Source organism: Pituophis catenifer, unplaced genomic scaffold (genome assembly GCF_029215685.1).
Source record: "Pituophis catenifer annectens isolate HBS135680 unplaced genomic scaffold, rPitCat1.0.hap2 SCAF_3, whole genome shotgun sequence".
Lineage (NCBI taxonomy): Eukaryota > Metazoa > Chordata > Lepidosauria > Squamata > Colubridae > Pituophis > Pituophis catenifer.
This window is the reverse complement of record NW_027256883.1, coordinates 73616289-73637183: the sequence shown is the minus strand read 5'-3', so window position 1 is coordinate 73637183 and position 20895 is coordinate 73616289.

Below are 20895 nucleotides of genomic sequence, written 5' to 3'. Positions count from 1 at the left end.
CAACGTGTCACTCAGACTAATCTAGGAGAGAGCAGCCATGGTTACAAAAATAATGGACTTCCCTTCTCCTCCCCACCTCTAGCTCCTATATCCTTTCCCCCAAAGGACACTGTACAAGCAACACAAAGAGCTTTGCTCACTCTCCCAGGCTCCCCTCCATACTGAAAGGAAATGCAGCAGACATTTAAATATTTCCAACCCAAACAAGGCATCCTGGACAATTCACCTCCCCAGTAACTTCTCCGCTTCTCTCTGTGCTACAAAGGTCTTGAAAGAATTGTCACACTAGGCCAGGCTTTGCCTAGTCAGTTACCTGGAGGAAGCTTCAGATCAAAACGGAAGGGACCCCTTCATGTAGTTTGTATTCTTAGGCTTTGGGACTCTTTCTGATCTCACATCTGGAAATACAAATTGAGAATGAGTGGTACATTTGAAATTGTATAAGGATAGGTTAGCTGGGGAGACTTCTAAATGGAAGACTATTTCTGTCAGGATTGTGTTTTTTTCTAAATGGCTACCTTATCATCACATTTTCTAAATACGGAACATGTTGCAAGCAAAAAACGGTCCCAAGCTTTACACATTGTGCTAACTCCCATCTCCTTAACTATGTTTTATTGAATAAGTCACAATAAACTTTAAACAGTCCTTACATTAAAGCAAAAACTCTTATTTAGAAACTATAAAGGTTAGATTTATCCAACCCGCTAAATCAGAACCAAATCAATCCTATGAGCTAATAGATCAGAAATAACACTCAGAAGCAGAGGTGGGTTTCAGCAGGTTCTGACCAGTTCTGGAGAACCGGTAGTGGAAATTTTGAGTAAGTCAGAGAACCGGTAGTAAAAATTCTGACTGGCCCTTTCCCCATCTATTCTCTGCCTCCCAAGTCCCAGCTGATCGGGAGGAAATGGGGATTTTGCAGTAACCTTCCCCTGGATTGGGGAGGGAATGGAGATTTTACAGTATCCTTCCCCTGGAGTGCGGTGGGAATGGAGATTTTACAGTATCCTTTCCCTGCCATGCCCAAGCCACACCCATCAAGCCATGCCATGCCCACCAAGCCACACCCACAGAACCGGTAGTAAAAAAATATGAAACCCACCACTGGAGAACAACCACTTTGGTTAAATTGCTGGATCAGAAACCAAGAGACCACTAGTTCTTCTCCTGCCTTAGGAGTAAACTTTGTGTCAGTCTCTCTCTCTCTCTCTCTCAAGCCTTAGGAAAAAGGTACTGGCAAACAAGTTCTAAAAATGTTGTCACTAAGAATCATCATGATTTAATGGACCATAACCTAGCAGGAAAACTCAAGAAAATGGCTTTAATTAGCCAGTGTAATGTATTCATATAGCTATTACAGGTTAGAAGGATATGTGAACTCAATATGTTCAAATCAGTTCTTAGAGGATGACTATTCACTTCGGGCTACCCTAAACATAAATTCCATCAAATCAGGCACATTAAAGGCTGTTGAAATTTTTTTCTCAACATTGGATAGAATCTTCAGTCAAGCAAAGGTTCTAAAGCCACAAGTCCATCTTTGATTATGATGATGATTATGGTAATGATAAAACAGCACAGTTTAATTATTCAATGATGTGAGCAATATACCATACTTGCTACTTATCAAGACACTGCTCTACAGATGCCACTGACAAAGAATAATTTGTGAGTGAGGAGTGAAGGAAATAAAAATTACTACTTTTTTCTTTAAGGAGGATGAAATCCAGAGGATTCCCCCCCCTCCATTACTCATTGATGCTGCTGCTACTATGGTTCTACTACACTCTTCCAAACAGTGGGTTCTCATATCTCTGTCACTTCCTATTGTTGTTGGCAGTCAGCTGTGTGCCTCTGATCTCCAGAGACTTCTGCAGCCTTTGGATAAACATTGACTCTTTTTTCTGTAGAATATCTGTCCTCCTTAGACCAAGCCTACTGACTGATAGTCACGTTGCACATCTTATGATGGGACTGTATTACTTTTAGATGATATTTTGAGAACACTGATTTCCATAGCCTTTTCCTCTCTCAAGTAAAAAAAGTTTGGCCTAGGCCAAATAGTCCACTGACTTGAATTCATCTTCGTGTTAAAAAGTGACTTTTAATTTCCTCAAGAAAAGGCTGCATCTTCTCTACAGACTCAGGTTGATACAAAGCTTGTTGTTTATGATATGTTGGCAGCCTATCCAACTTTGTGGTCCCAGAAATCCTATGATTTTTTTTTTTTAAAAATTCCAAATACAGGATGTTCTTACTTTTCTAAGCATAACAACATTTTTTAGAAAACCTGTCTGAATCCTTTCCTGGTAACTTTTCAGGCAGAACCGGAAACAGAGTAGTCGAGAACATTTGCAGAAATGCAGAGTAAAGTATAAATTTTCTCAGACAATGTCCTCAGACCCTTGAAGGCTGAGATGATGACATGAATGCTGAGACAGGCTGGCAATTACAAAAAAAGAACACTTCTAATTCTGTCAATTAGTTTTACAGTACATTTAATACCTGGGTATTATATTTTCATTAGGGACACGGTGGCTCAGTGGCTAAGACACTGAGCTTGTCGATCGAAAGATCGGCTGTTCAGCAGTTCGAATCCCTAGTGCTACATAATGGGGTGAGTTCCCGTTACTTGTCCCAGCTTCTGCCAACCTAGCAGTTCAAAAGCACGTAAAAAATGCAAATAGAAAAATAGGGACCACCTTTGGTGGGAAGGTAACAGCATTCCGTGTGCCTTTGGCGTTTAGTCATGCTGGCCACATCACCACGGAGACGTCTTCGGACAGCACTGGCTCTTCGGCTTTGAAACGGAGATGAGCACCACCCCCTAGAGTCAGGAACGACTAGCACATATGTGGAGGGGAACCTTTACCTTTACTTACATATTAAATTTTAAAAAATAGGAATTTAACAGAATAACAGAGTTGGAAGAAACCTTGGAGGTCTTGTAATCCAACCCTCTGCTCAAGCAGGACACCCTATCCTAAACCATTTCAGACAAGTAGCTGTCCAGTTTCTTCTTAAAAGCCTCCAGTGATGGAGAACCCACAACTTCTGGGGGCAAGCTGTTCCATTGGTTAATTGTTTTCACTGTTAGGAAATTTCTCCTTAGTTCTAGGTTGCTTGTCTCCTTGATTAGTTTCCATCCATTGTTTCTTGTTGGGCCTTCTGGTGCTTTGGAAAATAGTTGACTCCTTAGCTGCCACAAAGAAGCAGCCCCTCAGTTATTGGAAGACTGCTATCATATCACCCTTAGTCCTTCTTTTCACTACACTAGACAGACCCAATTCTTGCAACCATTCTTCATGTGTTTTTGCCTCCAGCTCCCCAATCATCTTCATAGCTCTTTTCTGCACTCTTTCCAGAATCTCAACATCTTTTTTACCATATGGTGACCAAAACTGGATGCAGTATTCTAACTGTGGAATTCACTCAACCGATCTATTATTTTTATCTAACCAGCCTGAGCGAATGTGTTAGGTGCAGCCTACTATCCCTGGGGCATTTGCAGATCCTGACCCAAATATTTTCAGTCTCTTTCTATATTCTATTTTAAGATGGTGCCACAGTAGAAACCATTCCTTCCCTCCCCTCCCTCCCTCCCTCCCTCCCTCCTTTTGTTTTTCACTATGCTGTGATGGGAAATTCAATAGAACTCAAAGTCTTGCGTGCTACTCCATGACTTTTGATTTGGTATTTTAGGGAATTGGGGCAGGGTGTATGGGAATAATTATTCTATTGGTATCCAATGTGAGCTAAAACTTTCCAACACAGTCACACAGCTTGCTGGCGCAGCATACCTCTACATTGCCATGACAGACGAAGCCAAAATTCTGAGCATGCCAAAGGTAGCACATTTATATAATAACTCTTGACCTTTGGACCAGGAGTTAAAAATCTTTAAAGAGGTTCTGCTCATCTAAAAGTTATTAGCATCTTTGGAAAGCCTCTCCTAAGCCCCTATAACTTACCAGAAGAGGGTGCTGCTGGCCCATACTCTGCTGTGATTAATTCAGTTCAGATTTGAGATGTGAAATTCAAATCAAATCAAGATTGGATGTTATTTTGTAAAAAATGAACCTATGGTATAAGAGGGAAGTAGCAAAACACCTTTTTAAACTGGATGTGATGCACCTGGAGCAGAAAGAGAAAGAAAGAAGAAGAAAGTTCTGGCTTGAGTTTGGATTTATTGGAAGTTACTCCAGTTTCTCTAGGTTAGGGCTGTCAAACTCGTGGCCCACGGGCCAGATGTGTCATGCGGTGGCCACGGCCATGCCCGGTTTAGCGAAGGGGAAAAAAATCCTGATACATCACGTGACACTGCGAATTTGACACACCTGCTCTAGGTCCATCAGTAATTTTCATTCCATTTCTTTGCTGATGTTTTTAAAGAAAAATCTGAAAATATCCAGTTTTAGCCAAATGTATAATTTTTTTTTTAAAATCCAGGTGTTTCCATTGTTTGGTTCAGCTAGAAAGCGGACTCCCTGTCATGTGACTTGAAAGTATTTCTTAAGAATTCCAGGAACTAAAATCACGCTATCATTTATCATCCGGGTCTCCATCTTTGTTGGGGGCAGGAAAGGATGCTTCCGTATCTTAAAAAAAAAAACAAGAAAGCCAGAACTGAGTCGACCTTCAAAATAAATATCTCATTTGTTGGACTTCTCAAACTTGGCAGTGCCCAAGCATCTATGGGAATGTCTGTTATGGGCCCAAAAACTAAATGGAGATTTTAATGAGATTCTCTTTGGGGGAATGTGGGTAGGATTTTTGTTTGTTTGTTTCGTTTTTGTGATTCACCCCAAGCAGTCAATGGCCAGGGATGTTGGATAGTTCTACAGCATCTGATGGGCTACAGATTACCCACACATGCACGCATACACAGACACACATCCTTACACCCCCAAACACCCACACGCATACCCTTACACATACAACACACTATGAATCTCCAGTGTAGCAGCCTGAAATGAACTAAGAACCTTATTGGGAGAAGGTTAAGGAGAAAGCTAACAGGAGAACAGACATGAAGAATCTGAGCAAGTAGCTCATCCCATGTTCAAGGGATGAGCATGTGCGGAGTGTGTGTGTGTGTCCAAGCGTGTGTGGGATTTGTGTGGGGTGTATGTGTATGTCTGTATCTGTGTGTCTGTGTGATGTCCTGCTTCACTCTGGCTTCTTTTATCCTCTCTATTTGAAGTTTCCTCTCAGCTTCAGATCTCTCGCATGGCAGAATGGCTCCCTGTGGTTTTTCTACAAAGCTTTTGCAGGTGCCCATTTTTTCATATCCTGCTCACAAATGCTCCTTGTTTTCTCCAGCCCTGCCCTGGACTTCCTCAACTCGGTCTTACTCATTTGGCTTTGTGTTGTCTCCAAAATACTGATTTCCCCCAAAAACGGAAGTGCTCCTTTTAGGTGACTATTTCAGACAGTGCAAAACAGGCTTGCTTTCCTGGTTTGGCTCGCTCTAGATGTGCTAACCTGCAGTTCCACACAATCCCCATCCAGTGTTATCAGCGCAAGTTGAGGGATTATGGGAATTGCAGTCCCACACACCTAGAGGACAACAGTGGGCTGAAATTCGCAAACGCCACATGACGTTTATGCTCAATCTCGTCCCGTGTGAAACATTGTAGGAATAATTACATGCTTTCCACTTTATTACTGCTTATCATGCTTTTTTGCTTCTTTTCAATAGCATTCCATGTCATGGTGACTTGTGTGATTAATGCTACCCTGACACAACTTCAAACAATGGCTTTATGTCCCTGGGAAGAGAACCCATTACATGAAATCAGAGAAGGAACAATGAAGAAAAGATAAAGTATTCAGAACCAAAACACATCTGCAAATTAAAACTTAATAATTAACATGATTTGGTGGCAAAGTTAAAATCTCCCCAAACGTACGTGTACTATGGTACCAATGTATTTTCTCATCTAAATTAAGAAGATGTATATTTCCACAAATCTTCTCTAGTAGAATGATGAGTTGAAAACTCTTGCAGATGCCTTATCAAATTCAAGGCTTGGCAAATTCTTCCAGACCACTCCAAATTCTTTTTAATCACAGCACCAGCATCATAAAACTCTCGAAGAACCTCTGGGCTCCTGTTCAAAAATATGTTGGCCAGGCCTCTATTTACTCCTTTCCTGGTTTTGTTTCTCTCAAATGGCTGCGTAACATAAATAAAGCTTGGGTGTTCCTATTAGTGAAAGGCTATAGTTCATGGAACTGTATGCTGACAACGCTGGTAAAATCTATTTCTGTTTTGAGTTCAAGATGCATGCTCTCCCCTTACTGCCTTCCAAACTTACAGCTTCTCCATGTAGCTAGAGGGCAGGCTGTTCCTCAGAAGCCATAGGGACAAATGATCGGGGAGGGGGTTGTTTTTTAAGGTGGTCTTCTGAGCTTCATTTTCAGGTCCTTCAAGAGATGTTGGGCACAAGTCTAGATCGAGTGTCCCTGTGGTGCTTTCTGCTATCCAGAATGGCATCCCTCTAAATGCCTTAATGTGTTAGGCTGAAGGCTCACAACAGAAAAAAATTAAGGTGCCATGGTGTCCAGCTTGCAGCATTCATTAAACATCACAGTAGGACATATGTTACTATTAGAATTGCCAACATAAGCTATGAACTTTGATTTTTGTGATCCGTTGTCTCCTCGCCCTGTATTTTTTACTATGAATAGTCTGGGTATTCTCAGGAATGGCTTACTATGATGGTGCCTTCAGATGTCTGTAGCACTTCGTATTTCGCAAAAGGCCTAAAAATCATTTTCTGCTTCCTGTTACCATTTGAGGTGAGACACAGTTAGTCCCATTTTGCAGTATCATGTAACTACCTTGTACATTGACAAAAAATTAACACTAAGCTTTAAGAGCCGAGGTGGCACAGTGGTTAGAGTGCTCAAGGTTGACTCAGCCTTCCATCCTTCTGAGGTGGGTAAAATGAGGACCCAGATTGTTGGGGGAAACATGCTGATTCTGTAAACCGCTTAGAGAGGGCTGTAAAAGGACTATGAAGTGGTATATAAGTCTAAGTGCTATTGCTATTAAGCAGTTAGAAGACTTAAACATCCCCCCCCCCTCTATGTTCTGCTCTGGACTCTAAACATATTGGAGTAATTGATTAGGATCCCTTCTAATTGCAATCACCTATTGGACCTATTAATGTCCTAATCATTGGGGAATGACAAAGTTTGGATATCAGCCCCCTCCCAATGCTTTTGCTCTAGACTTAAACCACATTTTTAGATTTAGGCCTTTGCTTCAAAAGAAGATTTAGAATGGAAATTACCAGCTAAAGCAATGGTGCAGTTGATAGTTATACTAGCAGGATAGCAAATATTAGTACTGCAAACTGAGAACTAATTTTAATTTTAGTTTTAATGTTACTTAATAAGTACATTTTATCATGATTGATGAGTCGGTGCTTCTCACAACATTTACTCACCCTTATACTTCAAGTTTTAATTTCAAAATGGATTCTGAATTTTCAGCTTTACCTAATCAAGTTCAGGAGGTCCTTATTAGTCTGAAATCATATCTTCTTTCTGCCCATGTAGTCCTTAAATGGCCATGGACAGATTGCCGTCTCTTGGCTTCATTGCCCACTTTTGGCACGAAAATGGAAGATGACTAACTGTGGGGCAGGGGTGGTGGTAGAGGAAAGATATGCAGTTGAATGCAATTAAAGCCCAGTCCTGATTTACATGCACTGCACATATTGTGCCATCTCTTTTTTTTTGCAGAGCACACTTTTGCAGGCTCTCCTAACTAGCAGGCAGCTTTGACCCAATCCTGCCTGCTTGTGCTCACTCAGGAACAGGTACCCAGAGAGCCAGATTAACTCACCTGATAGTATCTAAAGACCTCCAATGCTTACGTGCAGATTAGGTATGGATGACCTGCCAATTTCTGTTCTTACATATTTGAATTGTGTATATATTTTTCTCTCTTTCTGGTTGACAAAGACACCTGCATACTGCAGTCAGGTTTTTACCCGTTGTTCCTCTGCATCAGGTCATGTCAAGAACTACAGTTATTTACATCCAGGAGTCACACACACACACACACACACACACACACACACACACACACACACCATTGTATTTTCCAGTGAGGTACTGTTAAAAAGAGGTGATAACCCTTCTTCAGCATTACCAAACTGCTTAAATATAGAGCAATTCAAATCCAGGTTTTTAAAATCGAATGTTCAAACCCATTATTTCAGTGAATGAACTTTCCAGCATTGTTTTCTCCCACAGATTTTTTTTTTTTTTTTTTTTAAATGGAACTGCTTTTTGTCTTTTTGTCTTTTTTTTGGTAACCATTTAGGGTAAAATGAAAGCAGTTAACATAATTTTTTAAATGATGTTACATTTACAGGTATCTGAAATTAAATTTAAGGGGAAAAAATCTTCCAATTCTGCCTGTCCTTCCAACACACAAAATTAGGGATGGGAAGGTGAAAATCCTATTTATATTTGGGATGGTTTCCTGAAGGTTACCATTGTTATCTAAAATCCTGTCTGCTAGATTGGCCAATTCAAGTAGGAGGAAATAGTCTTGCAGGTAACTAAGCCCCAAGCCAAATCAAATCAGCACTTTGAATTTCACTTGGAAGCTTACTGGCCACCAAATCTAGGGCTCAAAGCACATTGTAATGTGGTTTTGGCGAGTAACGCTTATCAGTGATTGAGTGACTTCATTTTTCACTAACTGCACTTGTAGTATAGTCTTCAAAGATAGCTGCAGTACTGTAACCAGGAATTGATGAGGTCATTGTAGTAAGATCCTTGCAATCCAGATAAGGTCCCAGTTAGTGCCACCATGCAGATTTTAAAGATGGGAGATGGGAGAAGATTCTGGGCTACCCCATATATGTAGAAACTCACAGTTTACTTCTCCTCCTCAGAGGCCATCAACTAGAATCTCCTACTCACTTGTGGAAGACAACTTGCAAGCAGTGTCTTTAAAAAAGAAGAATAGAAGAGAAAATACTTGCCAAGATAGGATAAATAAAACTGAATGTGAAGACAAAGACCTCCTAATGCCAAAAAGTTCAATGCATAAAAACTTGATGACCTTCTTATGATGCTTTATTATGAGTGAATAACTTTTAGTGGTCATGATTTTGGATGACAATGTTAAGGTTCAGGAATCCATCCCAAATATAAATAGGATTTTCTGTCCACCTCCCAATCCCTAGTTTTGTATGTTGGAAAGACAGGCAGAACTGGAAGATGGTTTTTTTCCTTAAATTTTCCTTTTTTAAAAAAAATGTTAACTGCTTTCATTTTACTCTAAATGGTAAAAATTGTTGTTTTGCAGAGATTTATGTCAAAGATGGAGGATTTCTTGTGGCCTTAAGACAGGAGGCTGTCAATCTGTTTTAGGGGTTGTTTTGATACAAATACTACTTGTCCTAAAGCAGCAAATGTTTCATTTCCATCTGTGAGCATAGTAGGATGTAGTTTGGTCCATGCAGTCGTACTGTTCTAGGATTACATTATCATTCCCATTTTGCAGCAGGAGTTTTCAAAAAGCTTGCTGACCCTCAGAGGTGGCTGGGTGGGAAAGAGTTTTGAGTTTCAGGAAAACCCTTTTGTTCTGCCTAATCACAATATCCACCTAGAGTGAAAGTTTGTCCCTGTATAAAATGAATTGGCTCAGAGTCTCAGTGGCATTTTTTTTCTAAATCAATTGACTAATCAGAAAATAGAATAATCGCTCTTGGGTGAAAAGAAATCCCAAATTAGAAGGGAATCTCTCTCTGTGTAATTCTGGTGGTTTAATTGAAATGTTGTCAAATTGCATACTTTTTTTGATGGCATAAAAGATGCTGTGCAAATTTTATTTCTACGTCGTTGTGTCTGTATGTGCTGATCTGAGAACCAGATTTTTAATGGAGTCGTGTCTCTGTTTCAATATTAAAGAGTGAACCGGGTGAGTACATTTGACTCTACGTGTAATTGAAAACATCTCCACTGGAACTCATTTACCGAAGGAACGAGTGTATAAAGGTCTGGGATAAATCAACAAGTAAATAATAACTTTGACACCAGCAGTATCTGCCAGTCCTTCTAGCATTCTTCAATAAAAGAGCACTAAACTCATGTATAAAATAAGCTTGCGTAATGCCAAAGAACTTTTTGAAGTGCTGGCCAGGCATTACACAGCAGGCATGTCAGTAGGAGCCAGGTGTTAGATTTCTCCATCGGCTTAAGCCAAAATGGTCCTTGGAAGGCAATGCCCAGCTAACAAGAGATGGGATCTACCCTCCTGTGTCATCGCCAACATAGTCAATGAGGCATTATAGAGAATTTAGAGGTCATTACTGGTATCAGGAAAGGAGGGAAAACTGGATGTCTATGGAGATTCTCAGTTATCCAGGTCATGGTGCTTTTTCAAGAAGCAACTGGACTTTCTGGTTTTTCTTTGAAGACATTTTGCTTCTCATCCAGGAAGCTTCTTGGATGAGAAGCAAAACATCTTGAAATTCAATGGTGATTCAATAGTGAAAAAAGTAAGGTTCTACATTTAGGCAAGAAAAACAAAATGCACAGGTACAGTATATGTGGTACCTTGCTCAATAGCAGTAACTGTGAGAGGGATCTTGGAGTCCTAGTGGACAACCAATTAAATATGAGCCAGCAGTGTGCTGCAGCTGTCAAAAAAGCCAACACAGTTCTAGGCTGCATAAACAGAGGCATAGAATCAAGATCATGTGAAGTGTTAATACCACTTTATAATGCCTTGGTACGACCACACTTGGAATCCTGCATCCAGTTTTGGTCACCACGATGTAAAAAAGATGTTGAGACTCTAGAAAGAGTGTAGAGAAGAGCAACAAAGATAATTAGGGGACTGGAGGCTAAAACATATAAAGAACGGTTGCTGGAACTGGGTATATCTAGTCTGATGAAAAGAAGGACTAGGGGTGACATGATAGCAGTGTTCTGATATCTCAGGGGATGCCACAAAGAAGAGGGAGTCAAGCTGTTCTCCAAAGCACCTGAGGGTAGGACAAGAAGCAATGGGTGGAAACTAATCAAGGAGAGAAGCAACTTAGAACTAAGGAGAAATTTCCTGACAGTGAGAACAATTAATCAGTGGAGCAATTTACCTCCAGAAGTTGTAAATGCTCCAAAACTGGAAGTTTTTAAGAAGAGATTGGATAATGATTTGTATGAAGTGGTGTACGGTATCCTGCCTAAGCAGTGAGTTGGACTAGAAGACCTCCAAGGTCCCTTCCAACTGTTATTCTAATGTAATACCTTTGGGACATTAAAACTGGAGCAACTAAAGAGGGCTTTAAATTTTTCCTATGTGAGCTGGGGATGTCAAGAGCACATGGCCTCCAGATATGGTGAGCAGGACATTTTCATACCAGTTAGTAGGACATGAAGATTCACCCTTAATTTTGGAGGCAGCGGTATCTTAGTACACTTCAGGTAGTCCTCGATTTACGACCGTAATTGAGCTTAAAATTTCTGTTGCTAAGTGAGACATTTGTTACGTGAATTTTGTCTCCTTTTATAACTTTTCTTGCCATGGTTGTTAAATGAATCGCTGTAGTTCTTAAATTAGGAACATGATTATGAAGTGAGTCCGTGAGTCCATTGCCAAGCATCTGAAGTTTTGATCACATGGGCATGAGGATGCCACAATGGTTGTAAGGGTGAAAAACGGTCACAAGCAGTAGTGAAATCCAGCAGGTTCTGACAGGTTCTGGAGAACCAGTAGCGGAAATTTTGAATAGTTTGGAGAATTGGCAAATACCACCTCTGGCTGGCCCCAGAGTGGGGTGGGAATGGAGATTTTGCAATATCTTTCCCCCAGGAATGGGGAGGGAATGGGGATTTTGCAGTATCCTTCCCCTGCCATGCCCACCAAGCCACGCCCACCAAGCCACACTATGCCCACCAAGCCACACCTATAGAACCGGTAGTAAAAAAATTTGAATTTCACCACTGGTCACAAGTCACTTTTTTCAATGCTGTCGTAACTTTGAACAGTCACTCAATGAACTGTCATAAGCCGAGGGCTACCTGTAGTAATTCGCATGTGTCGTGGTGTACTTCATAAAAGAGGAGGGGCCAAATGGGGCCTTAACAACATGCTAAATAGGTGACCCCGTCCCCAAAGACACTGCTTTAGGATTGAGGGTTAAATTGAGAATTTTATACAGCACTTTCTTTCTATCCTCCCCCCCGCCCCCCCATTCCCAACCCATGCTTCTAACCCCACAGGGCCAGCCTTATGACTTTTCCTTGTTTCAATTGTAATCTGCCCAGCAACCCTTAATACTCCTCTTGATAATTATAACACTGGTCTGATGGTCACAAACAGTCTTATGTCATTTACTTCACATGCTACCGTAGATAAAAAAGATGTTTTGGCTGTTTAAAAAACTGATAGGTTCCTGCCTCTGCAATATAGTATGTATGATTTATGCAACCTTTTTGTGAGTTTGGTTAGTGATTTATTTCTAGGTGTTATCATGGTTTCGGTGTACCTAGAGACAACGTCCTTTTCCCTCTTGACATTTGGCTAATGTTCATTACTGTTACTTCTCTTCTGTTTTTCAATGGGGACCAGATCTCTAGATCCCTGCTTCTTCCTTTTTAAAATCAAGCCTAAGCACGACATTGGTGCTTATCTACTTTATAATCAATCCTGAATCTTGCATTTCTGAGCAACATAGTACTGTCACAGCAATTAGGTTCATTAACTGTATACGGGCACCTTTGTTTTCACCAAATTTTTCTTTTTCTCTTGCCTTCCTGCAACCACCCCACCCATCCTCCACATTGAAGCACAGCACTCTTCTTGTAGAGTTAGAAAAGGACGGCTTTGCAAAGGGGTGAGTTATAGCCCAGGGTTACCTTATAGGGGAGATGGGTGGCATGAAAATTTAATAAATAATAAATAATATTTCTGGTGGCTACAAAAAGATGGGCATGTAAGTATTTCCAAATGTCCCAAGACTCCTTGTTAATTTCTGTTGTTTCTCTTAATGGAATCTTAATGGAATTTTTCTCTTCCAAGTGACTGTGGAAAGGAAGGCAGGGGGTATACACGCAAGATTGTGCAAAACTGAAATGTCACAAAGGATGTAAGGAAAGATGCAGAGCTCCCAGTCTTCCTTGTTGTGGCACTGTGGTTTGTGCACATTTTTCCACCAGGAGATGATGTGTCAAGATTTGAAGCGCGCTTTTGCTGTTGCAACCATTATCACTTTTCAGCTTCCCAACAAACTAGGGAGTAGAGAAGGGGGAGATGAAATGTAGGCTTCAGACATCAAGAAGATGAGTGTGAGAGCCAAGGACACTCCAGCAGGTGTTTGCCAAAGCAAAGACATTTTCTCAGAACAATATCGTGAGGCTCAATTGGACAATGTGACCTGCACTGATAGGGGGAGGGAGAATCCTATACTTTAATGATGAGAGTTTGCGCGGCAATTAGTTAGATCTGATTTTGACCTAATCAGTGCCAACATGATGTACTCAAGAAAGTTTTGCATTCAGAGATTGGATTGTCTCACTTGTGCTTGCTTGCTTGGGTTCGTCAGTCGAAACGTTGACATGATGCTCATAAGCAACATCAGAGGGGAGAGAATAGGAGGAGGGGCTGGACGGCCAGATCTGCTGGTAAGGAAGCACATTTTTTTTTCCAATTTTGCATCAGTCTTGGGCAAATGCTATACAGCCAGATTTAATCAGCCTTCTAGAGAGTCAAATGTATGGCTAGAGTTTGCAGACACAACAAGCAGTAGGTGGGGTTTTAAGCCCCATACTCTGAAAATAGCATGAGTTTTGAGGGACTGGACAATGTGGATATGTCTGCTAATGACATGGACATGGACATGTACATGCACATGCACATGCACATGAACACAACACACACACACACATTTTATGATAGTACCTTTCAGAAACCCAAAAACTGGACAAGAATCTTGGGCAAGACACCTCTATCTTCCACAGGAGTTAAACATGGTCTAGCATGGCTAGAGCTTCCAGGAAAAAAGGTGCGTTCTCTGTTGTGGATGTGGTGAAGTCACAGCAAGAGAGGCAGGAAAACTTTGAAGAAAGGTTTATGGAAACCGATGAAGAATTTAAAAGATTCATCACCCGTTCCCGAAAGTTCTCAGGGCTGACCGCCATTGTGTCTGTTTCAGACAGATGTTTTAAGACAGATTCTGCAAAAAGCATTATGGTAATTGCAGAAATTTCCCCTGGCCTTTAGACTTTGTTGTCATCATTTAGTCATCTGTCTATAGTTGATTCCCCTTTTATCCCTTTTTTCCTGTTTGCAGTAATCATCCACGTAGGCAGAGAAATCCTGAAATCAGTCCAGGCTGGAAAGATCTAGAATGATCTCTAGATAGCAGGAGAGATAGCACTGTATTTCTTGGATGCGGTTAAGGGGGGCATCTGGATTATTGCAGCCCAGATGTGGTATACCTACCATACTCACCACCTGAATGTCAATAAACAAACCAATCTGAAATTTCAGAGCTTGAAAATATGAAAAAGAAAAAAATATGAAAGAAATTCTATGACTTGATATGATAGCAGTCTTCCAGTGTCACAGAGAAGAGGACTTAATTTATTCTCCAAAGCACCTGAGGGAAGGACAAGAAGCAATGGATGGAAACTAATCAAGGAGAGAACTAAGGAGAAATTTCCTAACAGTGAGAATAGTTAATCAATGGAACAACTTTCATCCAGAAGTTGTGTGTGCTGTGATACTGGAAGTTTTCAAAAAGAGACTGAACAGCCATCTGTCCAGAATGCTATAGGACCGTGATGGCGAACCTATGGCACGCAGAGCCCTCTCTGATGGCACGCGAGCCATTGCCCCATTTCAGCTTCATCATTTTTATTTATTATTTATTTATTATTCATATTTCTATGCCGCCCACTCTCCGAGGACTCTGGGCGGCTTACACCAAAGACAGTATACTAAATAGCATATTGCCCCCAACAATCTGGGTCCTCATTTTACCCACCTCAGAAGAATGGAAGGCTGAGTCAACCTTGAGCCGGTGAGATTTGATCTGCTGATCTGCTGAACTAGCAGTCAGCTGAAGTAGCTGCAGTGCTGCACTCTAACCACTGTGCCACCTCGGCTCTTTTTTGCATGTGTGCGTGCCTCCCGCCGGCCAGCTGGTCTTTGGGTCTCTGCTGTACATGCATGGGGGCCATGCATGGGGGGCAGGGCATATCCGGGGGTATGTGCACATGTGTGTGAGGGGTGGTGCATGTGGGGACCGCATGTGCATGCACAGAGGGTGGGGTGCATGCAGGGGGCCATGCACATGTGTGGGGGGCCGCATGCACGGGGGTTGGGCATGCATTGCATTTTGGGGGTTCGGGCACACATGCATGCATTTGCGCACACGCGCTTTGGGCACTCGGTCTGAAAAAGGTTAGCCATCACTGCTATAGCATCTTAAGCCATGGGCAGAAGGGTTAGTGTGGAAAACCTCCAAGATCCCTTCCAATCCTATTATTTATAATAATTCCCTTATAATTTTATATTTAGAGTAGAAGGAATTTTTCTCCTGTTTATTTTCAGGTGGGACAGATTATTTGCAAGACATTTCTTAGTAAAAAATAAAGAAGGAAATTGCAATAGCATAGACTGTCAGGAAGAGAAGGTAAAATGGTGCTACACATTAATTTTCTGAATTCCCTCTATGAATGCAGTTATATATAGTCCTCAGTTAACAATGGTAATTGGGACCAGAATTTCCATCCCTAAGTGACATGATCATAAAACATGATGTCACATTTCTATGTAGTTAGGGGCAGCAGTTCCAGCACATCCAGATTGCCATCATTAAGCGATAGCATGGTCATTAAGTGAGAACTTCATGAGGTCACCATTTGTGATTTCCTGCTGGCTTCTAAATTCTTTGCTTGTAAGAAGCTGGCAAAGAAGGTCTCAAGTTGTAACCATATGATTGTGGGACACTGTGATGTGAGCACTGAGTAGCCAAATCCCAATCACATAATTGGAGGACACTGTGACAGCTGAAACTTTTGAGGACCAGTCACAAGCACCACCCATTCAGTGCCCTGGCAAGTTTAAACGGTCACTGAATAAGTAGGTCACTGAATGATGAGGACCACCTGTAATTAAAGTTTCATACCAAAAGCAGTTTTTTTTTAATTGTTATAAAACTTAGGGATATATTGTCAATTCAGGACAATATTGGCGGTCCAACATGTCACTAGGAAAATAAATTGAAAACGTGTGCACTGATACGGGCACACTCACAACTACTGCTGTGGCAAGTAGAGTTGTAAGGAAGGCAGACTCAGGATAGCAGGGCAGGTAGATGGAAACTGCAGTCATGATCTGCTTGCTATTTCTTTGCCACAAAGCATGAATGGAAATGAATGCTGTCTGGATCCTATCCTGCTATTTCACAGACTTCAAAGAAACAAAGGAGGTGCACATCTGGATACTGTCCATAAATTGTTTAGAAGGGCAGCAAGAATTCCTGGGCTGAGAAAAACACTCTAAAATATCACACCAATGAAACTTGTCAGAGAAGAGAATGGCACTCGCAAAAGACACAGGTTTATTATCACCCAAGGCACAAGGTTTTCTGCCCACCCCTTTCTCGGTGAACCCTTCCAACAAACACCTACTTATAAAGATGTGGGTAACTGATAAAGACACAATTTGGTGTAGTAGTTAAGGCATTTGGCTGAAAACCAGGAAACTCTGAGTTCTGAGTTCTAGGACCACCTAAGGCACAAAGCCAGCTGGGTAACCTTGAACCAGCTATTCTCCCTCAACCCCAGGAAGCCAACAATGGCAAGCCACTTCTCTGTTGGAAGAGCATTAACTACTTTAATAAGGACAATGGAAGTACTCGCTGCTCATTAAAATGAAATAATGTGGCCAGACTCAAACTGTGTCCATCAGAGGTCGAATAAAAAGCTTTTAATGGCATCATTTTGGCCTGTTAGATGGGTGAAAGATATAGAGGCCTTGGTGCCCTCTGAGTTTGGTTGTTTGCTTGCAGATGTTTTTTTACCCAAGTGGGTAACATCATCAGTGCTAGAAGAGAGTGGAGTTTGCTCTTTATTTATATAAAAGTCATGTGCCCTGTCAGCATTGGTGGGAGCGTTGTTTTCTTCTTGGTAGGCCCTTGATTGATCTGTTGTTGCGTAGAAACAACAGAGAAAATTGTGAGGAATTGTCCAGGCAGGCACCAGGTGTTAGCATTGACTTGAAGTGTGTATGCGTGCACACATGCACACATGCATGCATGTGCATGTACACACACACACACACACACACACACACACACACACACACACACACACACACACAGGTAACTAACCCAGAGAAGATGATCCAAGAAAACAACAATTTCTTGAAGGTTAAGTTTCTCCAAGGCTCACTTTCAGCTATTTAGGATATTGTAGGTAAGATTTTTAACGGCGCCTTCCACACATTGCATCTCTCCATCAGGGGGCAGTGGAGCCTCATGGGAACTCCAGGTTGGGCAATTTCAGTTTTTTGGTCTTTGAGGTCTTGTCATGCTCTATATAAACAAGTTACGTTGGAGTGTTTAGGTTATAAATTACGTCCATGCAGGCTTGCCTTGAGAAGAATGTAAACACTGCACTGTGGTCGCAGCGTTCTCTGAAACTGACTTTATAATGTACAGCAGGCCTCCGAGAAGCCCATGAAGTGTTGTGCTTGAACGTAAATAGGGAGAATTTTTTTAAAAAAATGCACAAATTCTCTCCCTGTTTTATTGTTTGGAAATGCAAGATTGGGAGTACTCTTATTAAATAGTGAACTCCTGGGTGGTGGATTTTTTTTTCTTGTTAGGGCAAATTGCTCCATTTTTATTAAACACAAGAGAAGCCTGGATGAAATCAAAAGATGGGGGGAAGTTTGGAGAGTGCAGGGCAGGAAACTCACCTCAATTCAAGCCTAAACCTCTTTTATTCAATAATTTTGGACTTGAACACTCTCATCTGTGAATCCACTGATGGCTTATCTTTCTGTTGCAGATCAAGATTTCTCCTTTTTAAAAATCTAATCAATTAAGGACCAATTTCCATCAAGCAGCAGAACTTGTTTTAGCTTCCTGAAAAAGGTTTGGCTGAAATTCACATCTAGCCTCAATCACACCTGATTGTGTGGATGTAATCTAAAAAACCCCTCCCTGCCCAAAGCCTGAGTTTTATTCCCAGGCCTGCTATGGAGGCCTGGGAATAAATTTCAACGGGTTCAATTTTCTGGGAGTGTAAGACACATGGGAATGAGGAGATTATGCGGAGAACAACTTGAATTATCTCCAACCAGACTGATCTCAGTTGTGGCTCCAAACATCTTAGGGTATGCTAAGACCTTCGCATTCTTTTCCTTTCTCCTATGAAATTATCCTGTGTTTGAATTTGAAGAGGAGCTTGGGCTACCGAAAGCAGTGGAACTTACTTTTAAATCCAGATCTGTTACATCAGAACTTGATGGTGTTGGAAGATCAGGCCAGCCAGTGTGTTCCAAGCTAGTCCTGGTGCCCTCCAGATGTATGGAGTTGAAGGCCCAGATTTCTTAGCAGTGGCAATCCTGGGCTGAAGATTCTGGGAGTTGAAGTACCTGCATGGGATGCCCAACTGGAAATGTATGCCTACCAGGAGGAGGTCAAGGTTGTTGATTACAATCAGGCAGGCCAGTTCAGTTTTAGTAATAAATCCTACGATTTTCAATACACTTCAGCTCTGGAGTGGCAGCACCCAATACATTTGTCCTGGCTGGCTCATACCAACTAAATTCAGCATGGGGGCATTTAAGGCCAAGCCCTACCTGTTGTCTGCTTTCTAAATTGCTGCAGGATTGAATTGGCTGAATAAGGGATACAGTAGTGGCAAATATCTGAATAAGTGACATAATAATATCATGTCACTTATTATTATAAAATTATGAATATTATAATATTTATATTATTATATTCATATTATTACTGAATAAGTGACGCTGAGCTTGTCGATCAGAAAGGTCGGCAGTTCGGCGGGTTCAAATCCCTAGTACAGGTCTCCTGCGTGGGCAGGGGGTTGGACTAGATGACCTCCAAGGTCCCTTATAACTCTGTTACTGTTAAGATAGGTATGATCGTCCAATCTGCCTCAAACTTTCACCAGTTGTTCTGGGAGCCATCAAAACTCAAATCTGTAAGGAAGTGCCGGGTGGGGCCCCCGTTTCTGCTCCCATCAACATAGGCAGGCTCAGGGCTGTCCACAGGGATGTTTAAAAAAAGTTAAGATGGCGGTGCCCATAAAAAGCTGAAGGAGCTTGCATCGCACCGATCGCCATTTTGTTTTTGTTTTTTTAAAGCTATGCCCAGAGGATATCCCGATTAGGCTAATTCCTAATTATTCCAGATGGACCTATAAATCCGGATTTTCGAATCTGGAACTCTTGGGCTACGATCCTCATCGCTTTGGGATTAAAGGAAATTGTAGGCCAGCGCATTCTGGAGAACGCCAGGTTGGGGGAAAGCGGCGATGTAGATCAATGCTGTAAATTGGACTTGCTCGACTGGACTGGCTCGACTGGACTTGACTAACAAATGACCAGAAAGTGTTCTGGGCAGAATGGAGCGAGCCTGTTTGGAGCTGAGTCGAGTTCTAATCGAGATAAGGGGTGTGTGTATGTATGTATGTATATATATAAATATTTGCTTTTCCACTTTAAGGTCCTTCTGCTCTTTTGGATTACCACTCCCATCATCCTTGGCCAAAACGCGCGAGTGTTCTGATGACGGCAGCTCTGGTCCAACTCTCTTGAAAGGTGCCTGGTTGGGAAGATTACTCTGTCTCTTCTGGGAAGATTTTCTAATCCTCGGAAATAAATCCCCCCCCCAGGAAGAGACTACAATTTCGGAGCAATAGCCTTATCCGACCTGCTGCTTTCCAAAGATGCTAGGTCACCTCCCCCATCATCCCCAGCTAATCTAGAGGCTACGCCTTTGACATTTGTGAAGCCACGATTTGCTCAGTTCTCAACAGGCATTGTGAATTCCACGTTCTCTCCCAGTTAAAAGTCCTGGGTATCCTGAATAAACTGTAAACTCAATAGAGAATCCGAGTATTTGCCCTGCCTGGTCTCGGATCTCCGCCTGAAACTGGAAAGAAGAAGAAGAGATGGTCCCTGTGGCCGGAAGAAAGTCTCCTTCGCATTGAAACCTTCAAGAATCTCACCAGGCTCAAGGTCGACTCAGCCTTCCATCCTTTCTAAGGTAGGTAAAATGAGGAGCCAGTTTGTGGGGGCAATAAGCTGACTTTGTATAAATATACAAAAGTATGAAGGCTATTGCTTAACGCATTGTAAGCCGCCCTGAGACTCTGGAGAAGGGCGGCATATAAATCAAATAAAATAAAAAAAAAGCTTACCAGCCTTCCACCCAAAGTGAAGGCAGCCAAACCTGCGCAAAGCCGGCCCTTTCCCCCTTTGATCAAGGAAGGCAATGGCTTGCCCCACCATTCCTCCCGTTTTCTTTCAAGCATTAAACGTGGACCCTTCCTAATATAAAGGGGAGGCATTTACAGGCCAAAGGGAAAGGAGAACTAAGCTTGTGTCACATACATTTTATTGGAGGGGGGGGAAATGCCCACCCCGAGAACTTTGTACATCACAAACTTCTGACAAACCAACAAATGTTATACATAAGTGCAAATTATACTCTCTGGTTGAAAAGCGATAGTGTGCGAGTATACACGAAATTTATTTCAATTCCTTTTTTCTCAAAAAAAAAAAAAAAAAAAACAAACCAAAAAACCAAAAAACCCAACAAACAAAAACAAAATGTCAGCAAACTGTGATATAAACGCTGAAGGGGAAGGGGA